The following is a 21,608-nucleotide window of genomic DNA, read 5'->3' on the forward strand; positions in this document are numbered from 1 at the left end:
GCTCTGGAGGAGCATAGCTGTCAGGTTCCCAGGTCAAAATGAATGATGTGGCCCCTTTAATGAAAGGAATCCCCCATTGCGCTCTCAAAACTAGCCTGTCTATGACTGCCCTTTGTACGTCAACCTATTTATAAGTACACCTTATGGGTTAAATTGCTGCAATATGGCGGCGAAGACATTGGACTCATGTCCAGTGCCCCATAAATGACTTCTGCAATGTACACATACAACATGTTGGAATTACAAAGCTGGAGACCCAAAAACTCTTATGAGTCACAAGCTGATATCCAGCTGGACATAAAGCAGACATTGTTATGTACAACAACAAAATTTGGATTACAGAAATTGAAACCACACGTTACATATTCATCACGTTTCATCTGTATTTATCTCACATGCGATAAATAAAACATCTTGTTATTCTAAGGAGCTTCTTCATCAATCACTGAAACTATTTTAGACACTTTAATTAATATGCATTAATGCTAACCGTTAATTATCTCTGTTATCTGGCGCGGGGTAAACACATTTTTGTTGGGTTTACTCCATTTTTCGAGAATGGAACATACTCAAGTGTAACAAATTATGCAACTGCTTTTCATAAGATTTTAGCTGCAGCATGGGAATAACATATATAAGTGGGTCACACTGAACTGGAATTTTAGGGACCGAGCCATAACATTTTTTGGAAAAGACAAAGACCATGTTGTTTCATCTCAAAATAAAAAATCAAAAAAAATCCTAATTTTATAAAAGAACCATCACCTTTTTATTTTTAGCTCTACTCACAGCTATAGGCAAGTTTAATAACTAAAAAAACCACATTGTTAAAATAAGCCTAACTTATTTGCGTTGCTGATTTTACTCTTATATGCATATTAAAAGATAACAGCTGCACGCATCCAATAAAACTGGTATGGGATATATTATATGTTATAAAAGTAGCTATTTTTAAAAGTTTTATCATTAATATATTTTATGTCTATAGTTCCAACAAGTTACCCAGCTCTCAGTCTTTATATTTAAAGGGTCGGAGAAAACTAGAATTGAAAGACTAAGACAAACTGTTACGTTAGGTAAAGATAGGGTCGGACATGTCATCAATGTGTGTTGGGTTCCCCATTCCTTACACCAATGGTGTCCAGGTGGATAGTTTTAGTACTGTATCGAGGAAGCAGTAACCCATATACCCATCTGCACCATCATTTCAACCTTTCAACATGGTCAGACCAAGAGATAGGCTGCCCTGATGCATCTTCTAGATGGCACTCAAGATGTTGGCTCACGAGTATTAGCCATATGGACATCACTTACAAATGAATGGGTCTTGCGGCAGGTTGGATCCATATTATGTGTTTCTAATTAACATGCTTTATAGTTAGTGTAGGACTCACATGAGAGGCCATGTCCATTTAGACCTAGGTTTCAATGAAATATCTTAAAACATTTAAATATGTAAAAAAAAAATTACAAAAAGTTGTTTTTGTCCTGTTTATGGAATGAAGTACCTTGAGATAATGGCACCACTTAATGAAAATGGGTTCATTTTACAAAAAAAAAACAATCCCAAACACCAATGTTGGAGGACACTGCGTTCTCACAGATGCTATTTGCTACTATTATTTCCGTAAACAATGACATCAACGTGCAAAGACCAAGCAAGGATATGAAGACGTTTGTGGAATGTCTGTTTACTCTTTAATTGGGGGGCTTTATTTTTTTCTAAATAGATGTACACGACAGATGTGCAGCTTGAGGGGTTATTCTAGGTCTTTGAGGGTGTAGAAGCTGAGTGGCCAAGTTATGGTAATTCATTAACAACCTTTTCATTCATGTAATTTTGCCCGGATGGTTCTTGCAGGGCGATTTAAATGAGTATGGGCTGAACCGAGGGGCAAATAGGGTGTTTGGGGCACTAAGCGATGGCAGGAACAATGAATACCTATGGCTTTGATCGGGGCCTTCACTGAAAACATTTCTCCAGATTCCTATAGTGGTTTTCCACACAGTAACCATTGAGAAACAGCTACCACATCTGTCGACAAAACCGTAGATAACTTATTATTCTATGTCAAGCAGGACAAGCACACAGCTAATGTTTTTTGCGTTGCACATATAAACACGTGTAGCATGTCGTGTTGTCCTTTGACACCAATATTGATTCCACATTTTGGTGAGCTCACCCTACGATATATAGAATTTCACTCTTCATACCTCGTAACGTTAGGAAACTCAGCTGGAGTACGAACAAAGGGAAATAACTTTGTGAAGAGAGCTTTCCATTGATTCCGTGAATCAATCATTCCACGCAGGGTGTAAAATAAAGCAAGGAAGCAAATAAAAATAAATATATTTCATCACATTGCAAAAAAAAAAAAAAAAAAAGGAAGGTTTCCAGCCAAATACATGTTTTTGGAATCCTAAGCTTTGTCAAGCACACTTTAGCTGCAAGGAATTCTGGGATTAAACAGTCAAATAAACACAACCATCGAAATTTTATTCTTCATTGATGAATTTTTCGAGGATGGCTGTACCCTAATCTTCTGCGGATTTTTAAGGGCGAAAAATACATCTGGAACGGTGTTTTAAGTGGTACGTGAAACCCAAACTGACCTTTTGACAAATATCACCCACTTGCCAGCAATCCAACCTAGAAACACTTTATCAGCCAACTAATAAAACCACATTCCTTACTTCACGGCTTTGGCCTTTCTTTTGGTTTATAAAACAGAAATGAAGTGCATGACTTTATTTCTCTTCTGAATTTTTTTTTTTCATAGGAAATTCAAACCAGTTAAGGAATTTACTTTATGATAGTTTTTCTCCGGCTGTTTTCGCCAGCGGGATGGTTTGATGAAGTCGAGAAGGTATCTGATAAGCCTTCCTGAAGAGGTGTGCAATGTTAGAACTTTTTATGTGGTTGGTTTCTTGAAATAAAAAAAAAAGTGATTAAAATAGTATAGGGCAGGACGAAGCTGTTCACCAGCTGTGTCATTGCACGATAACTCCCATTATCCTCTGCCAAAAAGAAATATTATTTCACTGTTCAGGAACTGATATTCCATCTCCCCTTCATTTTATCAAAAACAGATATATTGATCTGCCAAAGGCAGGACACAGGTGGTTAATCTCAGACCGGCCACTAGGGGTCTCCACATTACATTACATTTTATTTATAGATCAGCAGCAGTTTCTGTAGCGCTATTACAATAGGAGAGAATGAAAAGTAGCCATAACACTAAAATAGGCAATTTACTGAATTGACAAAAACATGAATACCAGATGTTGCATTTAGATTGTAAGCTCTGATGAGCAGGGTCAGTTTATATTTCTTGTCACTGTGTGCCAGCCTCTTAGCTTCCACACTATATCACACAGCCTTATAAAACTGGTGTATTTATGATGATGTCATTATGTTAGAAACATTTAAATACATAAAGGGATTCCCAAGTACAAGAGGGAATTTTATTTAAAGGAAGGGAAGATGTCATATTCTAACACTAGAGGGCCAGGGGCTTAGATGTAATGTAAGAAGAGACCTCTAAGGTCCCGAAGGTTAGATAACTTTACATCTGTGTTGGCCCCATGAAAGGTAACAGCTTAGTAACTAAAATCCCCATCTTCTCTTGGGCAGAAAAAAAATATTTAAAGAAAATAGGTACTATTTTTTTTTCTTTTTTTTCTGGTTTTTTTTTTTTTTTTTTAAGTTTGCTATTGGAATAATGCTGGCCTGGAGCTTTGGAGATTGGCAACACGTACTTGTGATTACTCAAGTCCTTACATCGCATGTGAAATGTTACGGTGATTGCCCCTTCATTGTCTTCTTTACGGTTTATTAAGTGAGACAGCATGATGGAAATTCTATTTCCTAAAATATATACAAATGAGACGCCTTTATAAAGAAACTCCTAACGTCCGCAGATTTCTATGTCTATGCTGTGAATGACGCTCTCTGACATTTTTTCAGCCACGGATTTAATAAAATTAAAAGAGCATAAAATTTCTGTGAATCCGTTTTGACATAATTGCCCCATCATGTTACAAGCTTTTTTTTGATTGTTTCTCTGTATCTTCGGCTCCATCTATGTTGAATATGGTTTCATGCTTTTTTATATTTGGAAAAATGTTAATAAAAATTCCCAGTCCCTTTCATCCCTTTTTGTCTCCTGAAGTGCCTTTGTCATTAATAGTGCGAATGAATTACAAGGTTACGAGATAAGAGATCTAACCTCTACAAAATCAATGTACCGGAACGGCACAGATTAATAAAGCCAGAAGTTAAGCATTTTTTAAAGGGGCATCTGACCTGCCTTTTGTTTCTTCTGAATCTGGAACTGACTCATGCGGGCACCGGTGGTAAATGTTGTTGTATTCTTTACGAGAGGCAGGGTTTGTGGTAGAACCCATTCATGCCATTGGCATGCAAGCCATAGAAAATTCAAGGTCAAGAAAAAAGCAAGCAGGCTTGCTGGCAGATACCATATCCCAAGATTGTGCGGTCTGATACATTAAAACTTTCCCATGAGAACTGATTGGAAATTATTTTAATAATTTTAATTATTTTAATTCCTATGAATCCCACTAGAATATACCTGCATTTTCCCCATGAAGTAAAAGGCTTTAGACGTACCTAGGAACCACAGCTTAATTAAAATGAATAATTTAACTTTTTAATTAAAATGATGAATTACGTTTACCATAAACATGTTATATATCTGAAAAAAAAAAAAAAAGGCAACAAATCAACATACTCCCAGAAAATATGTATTTAAAAACACATACCGTATTGGCCCGAATATAGGCTGCACTTTTTTCCCCCACTTTAAGTCTTTAAAGTGGGGGTGCGGCCTATATTCAGGGTCTAGCGCCCGACGCCCGGGACATGCAGTCCCGGGCGCCGGGCAGGCAGCGGGGTCAGGATACAGATCCCCCGCAGCGGTGCAGGGGACCTGTATCCTACTGTCTGATAGGCTCAGACAGCCTCCCCTGCCAGCACTTCCCACGGGGGGGTGCCGGCACGAAAGGTTGTCTAAGCGCATCGCGTGGACGTTCACCAGCAGCGGCGATGCGCCGCTGCCGGTGAACGTCCGCATGATGCATTTTACATCCCCCCCCCCGACTTATCAGAGCAGACTCCCGGGTGTCTTGCAGGACCGGCGGAAGACATCTACGCAATACGCGTATACAACTTCCGGTGCCGGCACTTCCGCTGAGTGCTGGCACCGGGAGTTGTATACACGATGTGCATAGATGTCCCCCTCCGGCCCCGCAAGACACCCGGGAGTCTGCTCTGGTAAGTCGGGGGAGGGGGACAGAGTGGCAGCATATCTCGGGGGGGAGGACAGAGTGGCAGCATAGGTTGGGGGGGACAGAGTGGCAGCGTATCTCGGGGGGGGAGGACAGAGTGGCAGCATATCTCGGGGGGGAGGGACAGAGTGGCAGCATATCTCGGGGGGGGGGAGGCCAGAGTGGCAGCATGTTTTTTTGGTGCTTTTTTAAAGAGAAAAACTTTTTCTTTAAAAAAGCACCAAACTTTTAGGGTGCGGCCTATATACGGGGGCGGCCTATATCCGAGCCAATACGGTAAGGCATAAATATTGGAGATTCCGTCACACTATGTAGTCATATATTGCTTCGCCCGTCACTATGTCAATGTACCCCAAGTTTGCTGATCCCTGTCTCAATTTGTTCCATAAAAAAAAAAACACTAAATGAAAACTAAATATTATTTATTTTTATTTCCTGACAGTGAATATTTGGGTGGATTTTTTCCAATTGTATTTGGATGATCGCTGCATTTCTTAATATTTGTTTGACTTATCGTGTAGATAACGTTATATAGTACAACCACAAGACTATGGCAGGGGAAGAAAAGTTTTCAAGTTAAATTAAAAAAAAGGTTTTATTGGGTTTATTTGGATAGCAGTGTTAACCGTTATCTTGAATAAGATTGACTTATTGCTGTGTTGGTGAATGAGAAGGTTCTCAAGACCCCAAGACCACCCAACTATGTATATTGTAAGAAGGAAAGAGAAAGGGTCCGTCTGCCAGCATCCAGCGTAAGTGATAAAAGCACAGCTTTACCGGCATGTAGTTTAATTAATTTCATGCGAAGCCGGCTGATGCATAGATTTTGCTTAACATCAATGGATCCTTGGAATGCGCTGCCCTCAGAAATTAAGCTCTCTGTAAATCTTCCACATCTTGTGATTAACCTTGCACATAATTCTGCCCCTTCCTTCTCCTGCCTGTATCGGTCCAGCAACCCATCAGTTATGCTCTGAGCAACTTGCCCTGGGAGGAACAGGGATTTTAGTCCCCCTTTAGTCCCCCCAAAGTTCAGGGCAAGGTACACCGTGGAGCAACTTGGCCTGGGGAAACCAATGGCTTTGGCGCCAGGATTAAAAGGTCCATAAGAGCGACTCTATTGGTTGATGCCAGATAAGCTCTGCCGGCGACCAATAGAGTCACTCTTACAGACCTTTAAATTCTTGAGCGATCCTACGGATTAACCCCTAGGCTAGAGGCAGTGACTTGTATGGGGGGAAGGGACCAGGGAGAATAGCTAGGAGATATTTAGGGATTTTGTCTTAACTAATAGGCTTCCCTAGTGTATATATATATATATATATATATATATATTTATATATATATATATATATTAGACTTGGGCACCAGGGGGCTCTTCGTGTTCGTCTTCGTGCTCGTCTTCGGCAAAAAAAAAAACTTCGTATTCCGCGAATATTCGCCTGGTCCTGTCTTCTCTTCGGGCGAATATTCGCGGACATTCTTCGTGCTCGGGTTTTCTTCGTTTTCCCCGGTTAAGGGGTTAAAACGGAGTTAAAGCCGCTCTGGCGCCAGGAGTTTAAATGTCCGTATGAGCAACTCTATTGGTCGTCAGCAGGGGGCTCGTCTGCCATTGGTTGATGGCAGACGAGCCCCCTGCTGGCGACCAATAGGGTCGCTCGTACAGACTGTTATACTCCTGGTGCCGTAATTGTTCGGCAGATCCCGCTGGTCTCCCTGTTCTATCATTTATTAACTGATAGAACAGGGAGACCAGCGGGATCTGCTGGGTAAGTTGCAGCATTGGGATTTTAAAAGTCTGTACGAGCGACTCTGTTGGTCGCTCGTGCAGACTTTTAAAACCCCAATGCTACAATTTACCCGGCACATCCCACTGGTCTCCCTCCCTGTTCAATTAATTAAATGTCCGTACGAGCGACCAATAAAGTCGCCCGTACGGACATTTAACTATCTGAACAGGGAGGGAGACCAGTGGCATCGGCGTGGTAAGTTGCAGCATTGGGGTTTTAAAACTAATTGAACAGGGAGGGAGACCGATGCTCGTACGGACATTTAACTAATTGAACAGGGAGGGAGACCAGTGGCATCGGCACTGCCTCCAATTGGTTGATGCCAGAGGAGGTCCCTGTAGGCGACCAATAGGCTCATTCGCACTGCCCTGTAACCCCTGACGGCGAACCTGCGGATTTCCACTTCCGGGAACTGCCGCGAAGCCGCGAAGACAAGGTAAGATGAAGGGGGGGAATGGTAGACGAAGACAATCACGAAGATCTTCGTGGTGTGTGTCTTCGTCTTCGCCTACGTTTTACCGCCGCCGTCTTCTCTTCGGCGTGTCTTCGGAACGAACACGAAAACGCACTCTTCGTGTTCGTTTCCATGTTCGCCCGAAGACGAATGCACAAGTCTAATATATATATATATACGAAGACGAAGAAACGAATATTCTTTGTGTTGTGCATCTTCGTCTTCATGTACGTTTATCCGCCGCCATATTCGTTTGTTCGTTATGTGGTTTCCCAAATACGAATACTAAACACCTGCACGGTGAAATCCGTTACTAATCATTTTATGTTATATACTCGATAATAAAGATGTTATTGTAAATGTAAGAAGTGCGTAGGTTGTAAGAAAAGAACATTTTAAAAAGAATGACATGAAATTATTATTATCATTATTATATTAAGCATTGGGACCTACCATAGAACTTTATTTTCCTGACTTCTGTCTCCGACGCAGTATGACGCATTAAACCAGCTCCCCAAAACATCTCTGATGTACTCCAAGAATCCAGTTGTTATGGAAGTTTGCGCTGCTATTTTATATTGCTTCTTTCATGCATAATTTGTTAACTTTTGGGTCCAAAAAAATCAAGTGATTAAAATGAAAGAGGATCTTGCAGGCCTCACAAAAAGTTTACAAGAAACTCCAAGAGTAAACCAAGTACCAGGTTATTGAAGTCCAATAAAAATGTAACGCTTGGCAGGGGTAGCAAAGATAAAATCAGCACAGCTTTCCCAACAGGCCCGTGCTCTCCGCTGCGGGCAAAAGCGCAACAGTGGGCCAACGACTCTTTATCGTGGGACAGCACTCGAAAATCAGGACTGGCTTGCGAAAAACCAAGACTGTTGGGAAGCATGGCATTGGTCTGTACTGACTCCAGTGTATCAATTAATCTCATTTACTAATTCCTTTGGAATAAAATCCATAATATGTATAGGATAGAAAGAGGAGATGTGATAGCAACATTTAAAAACAAAATACAGGAAGGAAGTTTATTTTCGAACAAAGGGTCATAATATAAAACTAGAGGGTCAGAGGTTAAGATGGAATGTATGGAAGCTTTACTTTACTGAGAGGGTGGTAGATAAATGGAACAGCCTCCAATCAGAAGTGGTAGAGGTTAATGCAACGAGGGAGTTTAAACATGCATGGGACAGGCAAAGGCCTTCTGAATCTAAGATGAGACCAACGACTGATTAAGGTCCGATTCTTTATAACGGGAAAAACGGGCGGACTAGACGGGGAAGAATGAGTCTGAACTGCCGTCAAATTCTATGTTTCTAAAACTGATTATTTTGGTTGCAACATAAAGAATTATTACTATAAACAAGTTCCTCTTTGGCCAGATGTCGGATTTTGCCCCTTAAAGCAAGAATAGTTACCATTAGCTCACTCCTTCCATGGCAACTGTTTCCACCTCTCCCACTATGATATTTCGCTCGTTTCTTGGCAGGCCCCGTTCATTTTTAACATTTTATCTTTCATGTAAGTAATCAGACTTGTTGTAGTTTGAGGAGAAATCTGGCAACATCGCAGCTTAATCTATAGATCGTGACAGACGTATCCTCGGCTGCCAGACGATACCATAAACAAGATGTAAAGGTCCTGCGGACCACTTGTCGGCATGTGTTTTCTGTGTACTTTTTATTTGCTCATCTGGCCGGGCTAGTTTGAAAATAGTTATTAATGACTTTCTTCTGTAACCTGTTTTCATGGGTTAAGATAGTTTGCCGGGTATTGTGCAATACCCTCTAGATTGTAAGCTTGCGAGCCGGGCTCTCTCCACCTAATGTGTCGGTTTGTCTCAGTCTGTCAATTCTCGTCTCGCCAGACCCCTTGAATATATGTATTGTATTAAGCGCTGCGTAAACTGTTGGCGCTATATAAATAAAAGATAATAATAATAATAAAAATAATAATAATTCCATGATCTTTCTGTATCTAAACCATTAATTGATTGTCAGTTTGAACCTTTACTGCGTTCTTTACATGATGTATAGAATCTTGGTTAAGTAGTCTGTCGATGTACGCGGATGGGGGGGGTACGGCTGGATAGGAAGAAGTATGCAGAAAGAAATAGGAGGCAAAGTATTCCTTCAAGAAATGAGTACAACTGGAGTGCTGTGAAAAATCCAAAAATGAAATGCTGCCAATATAGTATGAATGCTCCAGTTGGGAAGATCAAAGATCTCCCTTGTTCCCTCACTGTATTAACATGGGCCACTTCTGCTTGGAGGCTGTTCTCCTTATCTACCACCCTCTCAGTAAAGTAGGAATCCATTACATTACAAAAAAATTCCTTACCTCGGAGCCTCTGACCCTCTAGTTCTAGATTACGACATCGTGTTCTAACGTTTCTCCTCCTTTACAATTAACGTCCCTTCTGTACTTTGTTAAATCCCTTTATGTCTTTATCCCTCTATAACCTGTCCAAGATTGCTTTTGGGGTCATTTGCCTTTGGGAACTTTATAAATCATCCCTTTTCTCCCAATTACAGGTTTATTTATCGGCTTTCTTTATACATTTTCCATAATTTATTTGGGTCTTTCAACCTTTTCCCCATCTTTGTTTTCAATTGTAGTAAAAAAAACCAAAATGAGTTGATACATTTCTCTATATATCAATGTACGTTATCTTATGTTTTTCACAACCCCACCCAAAAAAACAGCTCGAGAATTCACATTAAATCATGAGAAACCTACATAGCACGGCACTGGATTGGCGTAACGTTAATGGCGTGTTCTCACTCCTTGGAACGTCAGATGCTGTCGAATACCCTGATCGATAGATAACTCAGGCCAACATGGCCAATTGCGGATCTTGATTCAATTTAAAGAGTTTTATCCATTTCCCAACATTCGTTGAACTGTTGCAAAGGGAGGGATCGTTATCTGAAGCTGCAGATGTTCCTTAAATTGGAGTTGGTTTTTACGGAGGGTTTCCAAATATTTCACTTCGTTTCAACACTTCTAACTCTTTTTTACTTTAGAACGCTGGTGCAAAAAAAATTGAACTAATTCCATCTTAATTAACCTCAGATTTTTTAGTAATAAAGGGAATTTAATTGCTTTTGTAAGCTCAGGTTACTACATTGAGCTGTATATAGGAGGCAGATTGTATATAAAAACAGATGGATTCGGGATCTTAGCGCCTATAGCTTTTTATATACGGGGGTAGATAACACCAAGGAGGGATAACAATGTATGACCGCCTATAAGGTACATTCGTTAAGACAGGAGAGAATATGTAATCTCCCTGACTTCGCTATGCGTTAAGAAGGGCCGACTCCAGTGATCGACGCTTAAAGAAGGTAAGTTGTCCCTGAATAATAAAGAGTTAAATCATTTAGATGACTTTTAAGGACTCCCTCGGCCATTATACAGGGCCAGCTGAGTCCTCCTCACTGCTGTTGAGCCTCCATGATGCATTTGGTAGTTGGTCATCTACATAGTGGAATTCCCAGGACCCGCATAACGTTTAGTTAAATGAATTAGGAGATCTCACCGATTTAAGTTCTTGGAGCGGACGCTCTGGGGTTGGACCTTCATAATGTAAACGGAGGTCAGAGAGATGAAACCCAGCTAAAATATGCGTGTGTTACTCTATTTCATTATTATAAAACGATTTCAATAGCACCATCATATTCCGCAGTGCTATTCAAAGGTGCGGTTCTTCTGAATAAAACACTTCTGTAATTAAATGCAGCATTAGAAGCATCATTTGCGTGAAATCATTCTTTAATGCTATAAATCATTTTTGCATGGAATATCATCACGTGAAACAAATGCAGGCGCTGACAGGCAGGGGCTACGTGGCCCAGGGGCCACACTGAGAGGCGGGAGCTCAGTGAGGTCATATAAAGTGGCATAATGCAACCCTATGTAGCATGAGAACGAAAGTACAAGGGGTGCACTTGGCTTTATTAGCCCCCAGGTTCCCCAAAGTGCAACACTTCCTATGCTGATAGGTTGTTGCAATACTGAAAAGGGTTCTTCAACATTTCGGCATTGTGTTATGTCATTAAATAAAATGGCAGATATTCTAAGGCTTCTATGCTTAACATACACAAGAGGACAATTAATGCTTTGTCTAAGTGGAACAGCACCTTTAACTACTGTGGGTATAAGAGAGGAGTGAAAGCAGCTATTATGTGTCCTCCCCAAGCTTTATATATATAAAAAAAAATACATGAAAGAAAATAATTTTTTTGCCATTATTTTTTAGACAAATAATAGTAAAACCTGTACAATTTAGTCTGGTTCATGCTGCAAATAAATATTATAGGTGAGTTCTAATGGCATCGGTAGTATGGCTTAGAAATAAATCCCTGATAATAAAATCTGATCTTATATACAATATTAATAAATATCGGCATACCTTTTGTTAAAATCCAACACTAGGGAGATGACGCCGACTTTCAGACTCGAAGATCACGCGGATGGCTGGTTCAGGGAAACGTCAAATTAGTTTTTGATACATCTGGTTCTGTTTAACCTACAAACACCTACTTTGAGAAAACCTTTGTTTCCTAAAACTCTTTTATCGCAAGCTGGATTTCTTCATAATGTTACAGATGCTTTACAGGGGATAATAAACGGCTTTTTTTTTTTCACGATATCGTACTATTTGACACAATCTTTTGTGTACTTTTGAACCAGCCAAGTATGGAATTTGAAAAACCCTTTAAAGCCTTTGGAACACAAAGGGTAAAACTTTAAAACATTATCTAGATTTTTTGTGTGTGAATTTTTATTTATTGACGTATTTTGGGATTTTACTTTGGGAAATAAATGTGAGGCAATTATACCTCCACAAGGGAACCTACAACCCCATATTTATATATATTTTGGCCTTCATGAGCCTCGGCGCTGAAGTGTGGTCGGCAAACTGGTAAACCCAATGGGTCTGAGCTGGAGTCTCCTGATGGAGTGCTGCTACCTCGTGTCTCCGGGTCACTCTTCTCTTTTAGCTACGCCCACTTCCCCCTATTTCTCCCAGCACACTAAAGGTGGACTTGGGCTAGCCCCGCCCCACATAAGGCTTGCCCCGCCTTCACACATAGAATGAAGAGAATCCCGGTACCCTACCCTAGGAAGTTCCCAGGTATCCCTATAGGCATTGTATACATTAGGTTTTACTCTGGATGTATCTACAGCATAAAAGCTGAGCTCCTTTCACATTTTACCATATCCGTTCGATTTGATGTATGACTGGAGTAAGTTGTGGGTTGTGAAACCTGTGTCTTCCCCAGATCATCGTAATTAGAACCTTCCCAGAAAGAAAGAATCTTCCTAGAAAATTAGGAAATATTTGCTTTATTGTTGAACCGTAATATTCATCCTGTATATTTTACAAGTATAATGTAAATGTTTATGTACGGTATAACAGTCTCCAAATTGAAAGTTATATTTGCAGCCCATGGAATAACCATTGGTTCATAACCAAAACAATATCATCTCTGCGGAACAGATGTTTTGGCATCAGCCCGCTGTCTGCGCATGACCTTTAAAGTATAAATGGAGCTGTACGTGTTAAATACATGTACAGTGTTCGGTAATAGAGAAACGCTGTACAAATAACACATGTGTTTAAGAATAATGTTAACTGAGCATTGTGGTGAAATTGGCAGAGACGGAAACACGCAGAACCGTGTCACGGAACTCAGAGTAATGTATCCAGGACCTTCTCTGTGTCTCGTGCGCTGGGGATGACGGGATGACGGTAAATCCTTACTCATAGGTAGTCAAGAAAGATGGCAGGGTCCCCCGTCTACCCGCCTCACACATTTAGCTTTGATGTTATAGTCTGCGGGCAGGCGGTGAGGGAAAATTTTCATGTCAAAATCTAGCTTGGAGTTATAACTAGACGTGTGCATTCGTATTCAGGCGAACGTGAAAACAAACATGAAGGGTGCGTTTTCGTTGTTCAGCCCGAATGCCGAACGTACGAACATGGCGGCGGCAAAATGTACACAAAAATGAAGACGCACAACGCGAAGAATCTTCGTGTTCGTCTTCGTTAGTATCTCCTAACTAATCTCCCTGGTCCCTTCCCCTTCTAGCCTACCTTATCTACGCAGCATCGCAGGGGTGAACGGGAATCTGTAGGATCGCCCAAGGAGTTAAAGGGCCATGCGAGCGACTCTATTGGTCACCAGTTGGTTGATGCTAGAGGAGGCCCTTGCTGGCGACCAATAGAGTCGCTCTTATGAACCTTTAACTCCTGTTCCCTCCCCAGCTGCCCTTTATTGGTTGATGCCAAAGGCGCCCCCTGCAGGCGACCAATGGAGTCGCTCGTACGGACCATTAACTCCTGGAGCGGGGAGACCAATGGTCTTGTTGCAGAAGTCAGGGATGGGTTGTTGTTTGTGACTGGTTATAATACCAACATGGCAGATAAAGAAAGATCTCACATCCTAAACCACCTGGAAGAGATGCTCAGATGATGCAACGCCACCGAGGCCTTATAACTTTTAGACATGGCAGCTTATGCAAAATGTTGGCATTAACTGTTTACCGGTACCTGGAAACTTGCCGGCATCCACCAAGTTCCACCAACTTCCCCTTTCCTCCAGTTTTTTTTATGTTTGAGCAATGAGCATTTGGTTTATACCCAAATCATGATGAAGCTTGAAATCCAGAGGCACGGCCGCACCCATTGCCTGAGAAAGTGGCTTCTGTCATCAATTTAAAAAAAAAATGATATGCCTGCATATGAATTTTCCATAAATGTAAATTGGAGTGTGTTATGTGGTTTTATTGGGTAGCTGCTACCGCCGTTTTTTTGAGATTTTGTATGTTTAATGTGGTTTAACAAAACCAGAAGAAATAATCGCAATAGAACACTGCTAAACTGAATGTGTGTATTTCATACATTTTTCGTAGAAAAAAAATCACAGAGAAGGGAAATTGTCCGTCAGTCATGTGATATTTTGAACGAATTTACCTGCTCAAACACCACACTGAGTTGACACTTTATGGCAATGCTAATCAAGTCCTGTTTGTACAATAAGGTCCTTTCTACCATAGACTTTGATTAGTCAGAATGCCCAGCTGGGTCAGAACTTATACAAATGGCTGATACGCAGCTGCCTGAAACCGCATATTACGCAAAAACCATTAAAAAAATAACTTTTAATACTTTTAAAAACTTTTTTTATTAAAATAAACTTTTTTTTGGTAGTTCCCTTTTAACCCCTTTGTGTGTCCCAAGGCTATTGATTTTTGTTGTCGTAACCCTTTCCTGTGCATGAATTATATACTCACCCTCCCAATTCCCTAAAATAAAGGATTTGTCCCAGGGGCATAGGTGCGCAAAAATTGAAATTAAGCAACACTAATATCTCGTTACACTCTCTGGGGTCCTCTTAAAAATTCCTTAGTAAGTCTGCCTTTTGGGAAGTCCGGTTCCTTCAGGCGTGGAAAAATGTCTTTGTTTTCATATTTTGTCTAATTTTAGAATGTAGATCTTAGATTTTTATTAAATATCCGGATTCTTTTTTTTGTTTTTCGTTGCCAAAAAAAAATTCCAGAACCAGGTAGAAAATTGACGCGTGCTGCTGCTGCTGCCGCCAGGATGGAGGCCGAGACCATTTAAAATACTTTTTTTTAATGAGAAACAAGGGGCTGTGAATTATTCCATGTAACGGGAAAAAGGATAAAAAAAAAAAAAAAAAAAAAAAAAAGTGGAAGCTGAAAGGAATCATTTCGATTTATCTCGGTATGTTTTTCCCCAGTTGAAATTCTATCGCAATTGGCAAAACATAAAATGTTTAGTTCTTTGAAAGGCTTCATGTAGTTCTCCACCAAATGATAAAAGACTACAATGATTTTAAGCTATTTAAATGCTGTTAAACGTGCGATTAGCCTTTCTGGATTCTCATACCTTAGATACTACAATCAAAATAGTAACAGAGAAATGGAACCACATGTCGGAACGCGGCCGGGGAGCCGAGTATGGAAACCATATGGCAGAAGCGTCTTCATTTGGTTCTAATATAGCGCATTTAATATTTGGGAAGAACGCAGACCGATCGCAGCCTTGCCTTGCTTCAGAAGTGACCTCTCTCTCTTCTGTGAGCTCGAATAAAAGACAGATTTATGAAGACTGGAAGACCCCTCTGTCACTTGCACGTTTCAAGATGACGTTTCCATTGCCGGCACTGGTTTTATTACCGGTGGAAAACGATCAACGTATTACACGTACGGAGGGTGTAATTGATGATTTAAAAGAACACGAATCTGAAATAGTTGTAACATTCGAATAAAAATAAATGGCAGATGGAGCCAAACTTTAAAGACACAAATTTTATGCGTTTCTCCCTCCAAATATATTATATATATAAATATTATGGAAAGGATTGTACCCAAGATGGCGGTAAATATCACAATTCTTTGTCTGCCCAGGACGTAAATCATTAAATCTTGGGTGTGATATGTACTCGTGCATAACACAAATGCTTAATTTAGCTACATGCTAAGTCAGTCTTCAGGAATCTTTTACATATAGGGGACGGTATTTGGCACTTGTGTGTGATTTTTAAATATTGTGCAAAGGGCTCATAGATCTGAAAAATGATTACATTATTTATACATATATATATATAGAGAGCGATCAGCCATAACATTATGACCGCTGACAAGTGAGTAACACGGATAATCTTGTTATCATGGCACCTGTCGGGGGGGGGGATATATTTGGCGCAAGTGAACTTTTCATCCTCAAAGTTGATGTGATAGAAGCAGGAAAAATGGGCAGCGTAAGGATCTGAGCGACTTTCACAAGGGCCAGATTGTGATGGCGAGACGACTGGGTCAGAGAATCTACGACTGCAGCTCTTGTGGGGGTCCCGGTCTGCAGGGGTCAGTACCGATCAAAAGTGATCCAAGGAAGGAAAAGCGGTGAAACGATGACAGGGTCATGGACGACCAAGGCTCATTGATGCACGTGGGGGGCGAGAAGGCCGGCCCGTGTGGTCAAACCCAACAGTCCGGGTGCCCATGCTGACCCCTGTCCGCTGCTGAAAGCGCCTACAATGGGCCCATGAGCATAGGAACTCGACCACGGAGCAATGGAAGAAGGTGGCCGGTCTGATGAATCCCGTTTTCTTTTGCATAACGTGGATGGCCGGGTGCGTCGCTTACCTGGAGAACACGCGGCACCGGGACGCATCCATGGAGGCCGCACCTCACAACTTACAGGATCTGCTGCTAATGTCTTGGTGCCGGAAACCACAGCGCACCTTCAGAGGTCTAGTGGAGTCCATGGCTCGATGGGTCAGGGCTGTTTGGGCAGCAAAAAGGGGACCTCCACAATGTGAGGCAGGTGGTCATAATGTAATATATATATATATATATATATATATATATATATATAAAAATATATGTTGTATCCAGGTGTAAGAATAAGGATTCAGTAAAAATGAACTGAGTCAATTTCCTTTCAATTTTGGTAGGTTAGGGTGAGTTCCATTTTCCTGGCTGATGCCTTTTCGTAAAATAGCTATTACTTGTTTTCTTTTTTTTTTTGTTGAGGGGGGGCAAAATCTGAATTTAGACCACAGTGAACAAAAATACTTTGCCTGACTTACGAACATGAGGTTTAAATAATAGACAGATTTTGATCGCTTTAAAGTACATTTTGATTTTGTATATTTTTCCCCCAAAACCCTTTGAAGACCACGCCGCTTCCAAATATACCTTGTTAAATCGGTGCAGCTGAACCCACGTCGCCCAATTCTCCTGAAACAAACGGAAAGATTTTTACTGAAATAATGAAGTTTGGGAGGTATAGAAATCTCTCATCTCGATCCAGTAAAGCACCCGACCGAGAATTAAATACACAAACATTCCCCCAGTTCAGTTTCCAACTCAATTTCAGCATCTAAAAATGGAGTGAATCGAGTTAACCCCTTACGTGCTAAAAAAGAATGCAAGACAATGCCAGCTCTCTACTGGATTTGGGGTTTATTCACTAAACAAGTGACTTGAACCATTAGATGTCGAGGACCAAAAATTTGAATAAAAAATCGAAATGTCCAGACTCAATCAGTGCAATGATTGGTAAGAACTTAAAAAACGTATTTTTCCGATTACCAAGACGTTGGGGAAAAGCGTACGTCTTCTGTATATTATTACTTTTGCCCTACCGCTCTCTCATTAAGACCCCATAATGGAGGATGAGGGGTGAACAATACTTTATATTGTACCAGTAGGCAGTTTTTGTGAAGTAAATTGAGTTGGCAGGATATATATATATTTATGTGTGTATGTATATATGCATGGGGTAGAAAATAGCAGTCTGTTCATTTGTCCATAAAGACAAGTCTTCTGAGGTCTTGAAAGCTTATGTGATACTGTTTATACGGTCTATACTGTTTTTCTATTCTGTATTGTTTGTTTACTTGTTTGTTTATGGGATATCAGACGGATACATTGTATAACGTTTAGGGATTTAGGGAAGTAACACTTAAAGTAGACAAAACGGAGCAAGCCAGTATAATATTGCAGATAAGATTCTAAATATTCACGATGAGGTCTTTATCAAGTAAAAAAAGACCTCACCGTGAGGTGGAAACGTTGTTGTCCTTCTCCTTCAATAAACCTGCCTGAGTGGAACCCTTGAGTGCCTGGAGCCTGTTTTCTATTTTCATTTCTATAATGTCCCCATGAAAAAGGTGAGCTCTGTCTTTCTTATCATAAAGGCCCTTAACGACCATCTGGTAGTTCTCAGTAGAGTGTTTCTGATATGACTTGGTTGCCTCCAACTATGTAAGTTAATAGAACAAATACTCCGGTCATCATTGTTCAGATCGTTATATTTGAGGCCCATTGCGTGATGCAGGCTGCTCAAGGGCCAAAAAGAATTTGACAACCGATAAGAACCTGATCTGTCCATTTTTCTCCTGCCGCAAAAATCTCAAACCTTGGTTGTTCTTTGGACTCGTCTTAGATTTAGGATATGCCTATTCCCTCTCTGTGTTAACCCCTACTACTTCTGCTAAGAGGTTGTTCAACGAACATACCTACAAGCAGGGGCGGGCTGGGCCGGGGGGCAATTGCATCAGCACCCAGCGGCCGTATGCGATGGCCGCCAAGTGATGGGAGCAGCGTGAGGGGTGAAAGCTCCGCCCCCTCGCACTCACCTTTCACCCCTCACGCTGCTCCCATCACTATGCGGCCATCAGATTGTTGGAAATCGAATCTAAACGGCCGCTGGGTGCTGATGCTGCCGGCCGGCGCTACTTTAATACTTTATTTATTTATTTTTAATATGGCAAGCCGATCCGGCATATTAAATAAATAAAAAAAAGGATTAAAGTAGCTCCGGCCGGTGGCATCAGCACCCAGCGGCCGTTTAGATCAGTTTTCCAGCAGTCTGATGGCCGCATAGTGATGGGAGCAGCGTGAGGGGTGAAAAGTGAGTGCGAGGGGGCGGAGCCACTTCACTTGACTTGCCCCCCCAGGCCTTAGGCTGCCAGCCCTCCCCTGCCTACAAGTAAAACTTCCTTACGTTACATCTAAGCCGTTGACGCTCTAGTTTTAGAATACTTTGTTATTTGTAGCTTGTTGAATCCCTTTATCCATGTAAGTGTTTCTATCACATCCCCTCTCTCATCCAAGCTATACAATAATCACCTTTTCGGTTCGTTCTCACCCCTCCTAAAAAAAAAAACTGCACTGTGTGGCTATCAACGCTGCTTCAGAAATATTAGGTAGGACGTAGGAGCCTGAGCATTCCGCTTGGGGTTTTGACTGTTGGCACGAGCTCAAAATATATCACATAAATAAGTATAAACCATAAACGAGTTTGGTTAAAGTGCACATAACCAGTCGATGTGCGTTATAAAACCCGAGTGAAGTAATTTTGGTCTTAAAGCACTTCAGACTGCAGTCGAGTAACAGGGTCCTTCCATATGTGCAGATGTCTCACAGTCTAAAAGCTGTTTAACGTGACCTGGCAGATGGAGGGACCTTCTGGCAGGCAACCTCCATGTGGGTGTCACCTGCGAAGCAGACAGTTATATAGGAAGTGATTTGTAGGTGGTTTAAGTGGATTTCTTTCTACTGAAAGACTCACTGAGCGCACAAATAATAAGAATCAGATTCCCAAGTGGGGGAAATTTTAGATAGGAGAAAGCGTTTCGGCAGATTTCTGCCTTTTTATCTTGCTGGTAGACCAGTGGTTTCGCGTTACTTCTGAAACATTCCGCGTTCCGCCAGAACCTATGATGTCATTTAAATAATAGTCATCACTTCCAGTGCAAGAAAGTTACTAAGATTGAAGGAATTACACGAGCTTCACAAGTGGGGTGCTCTTTGATGATAAAGTGGACCTTGTCAAACAAAGATCCATCAAAAGTCTCCAGTTCCATACGGTTGACAAGATTAAAAAATAAACTTTATAAAATAGAAGTAAATTTTTTCTTTTACCTTGCCCAAACGGTACGTTTGGAGAAAGTTTTTGAGTAATTTACCAATTACTCCATGGATATATATGTACTTTTACACAGAGTAGTCACAAAAGTGCATGTTAGTTTGGAAGTTGTAATATTCAGTCGTGAGTTGGACTAAATATAAAACACAGAAATTCATAAACCTTTAACTAGAACTTTTTGGTGGCCAACTTGGCCGTTTTCATGACCACCTCTCCTCTGTCTTGCAACTTGCTTGTTCCTATGACTAATTAGTGAATTTATTCCACTAACCTAGTCGCTTGTGTATCCTTCGGATGAGGGCTATCATTGATGAGCAATAAGAGGTCTAAACTAATGTTGACACAGACCCACCAATGAAGCTTTGGTTTCTTCTACATCATGTCTGTCTGTGTTGGGTGTCTCTCCCGTTGCATCGTGTTGTTTTAATGTCTTAAATTAAGTTTTAGGGTCTCCTCGTTAATAAATTCAAGCACAATAACATTTTAGTTTATGGTTCTCATCGGTAGTCTGATCCTTGGTTGATATCTTGGAATGTTAGATGTTCTGTCCACAATATCATGGGTTCTCTTTTGCTAGTCCCACACCTTGGAACGTTCCAGGTAAGGCTATCTGGATAGTAACTTTGTGATGGGGCAGGGCTAGTGGTGCGTATGGGTGGAGCTAGCCAGAGAAAGCAGCCAATCAGTGGCAAGAATAATTGGATCTACAACTCTACAACTCTAGGGCTGCAGCTTCTTTAACATTTAATTTAGATGGGGTGTCATGGGATTCAAAACCAGGCACCAATAGGTTGTTGCACGAAGAGCCTTACAAGTTTCCATGTTGTTTTGATATTATTAAACCTTAAGAGGAATAGAATGACCGATCTGCTAGGGCTTATTTGCTCGAATACCATACAGAATAATGTTTTGTTTAAGTAGAATAGCGCCGATAACACCAAATCCATCTAAAAAAAACTCGATTCCCAATTAAAATCAGCGCTCAGAACGCATCCGCCTCTTACTAGAACTCCGTGAATATAAATGGGTGGCTTATATCCTCGACCGTATTTATTTTCCGTAGAACCCATGAAAATAAGCACATTTAGGTTTGTGTTACTGATGTCTTAGCCGAGAACACGAAATCCAAACAAAACAGGAACCTTTGAACTTCGGCATTACACCACTGAATCTTAATTATCACTGCATAAAAGTTTAAAGCGCTGTTAAAATAACAAAAGCTGTTTTTCTTTCATGTGGGTCCCCGCTTTAGGCACGGATCAGGCTGTCTCCTACGCAAGTGTTTCATTTATCCTGTTGATAACAGAATTTCACTTTTTGTACTGATACCTTATTTTAACACTCCTCATTCCACAGTTTTTTGGCCGGGGACCTGCTGTCAGCTGGCCTTCCTCAGGATTAATCCTTTTTCGTGTTCCAGGTGGACCGTATCACTTTTCGGTGATCTCCGTGCTAAGTAGAGAACCTCGAGGGGGGAAAAAAAAAAAGCACTAAAATAATTTAACAATTTAATCAAATTTCAACATTTATATGAATGTTCCTCTCGCTACACTCTTCAAAGCTGAAATAACCAGAAAAAATGGTC

The 21,608-nt window shown here is 40.9% G+C and overlaps 1 protein-coding gene across 1 annotated transcript in view; it reads left to right on the forward strand.

Moving 5' to 3' along the window:
* The window catches only part of CCBE1 (collagen and calcium binding EGF domains 1), a 135,345-nt gene that overhangs the window by 84,192 nt on the left and 29,545 nt on the right, over positions 1-21,608 (forward strand). The gene's annotated exons all lie outside the window — the stretch shown is intronic.

The sequence above is a fragment of the Spea bombifrons genome, chromosome 1 (genome assembly GCF_027358695.1).
Source record: "Spea bombifrons isolate aSpeBom1 chromosome 1, aSpeBom1.2.pri, whole genome shotgun sequence".
Taxonomy (NCBI): Eukaryota; Metazoa; Chordata; class Amphibia; order Anura; family Pelobatidae; genus Spea; species Spea bombifrons.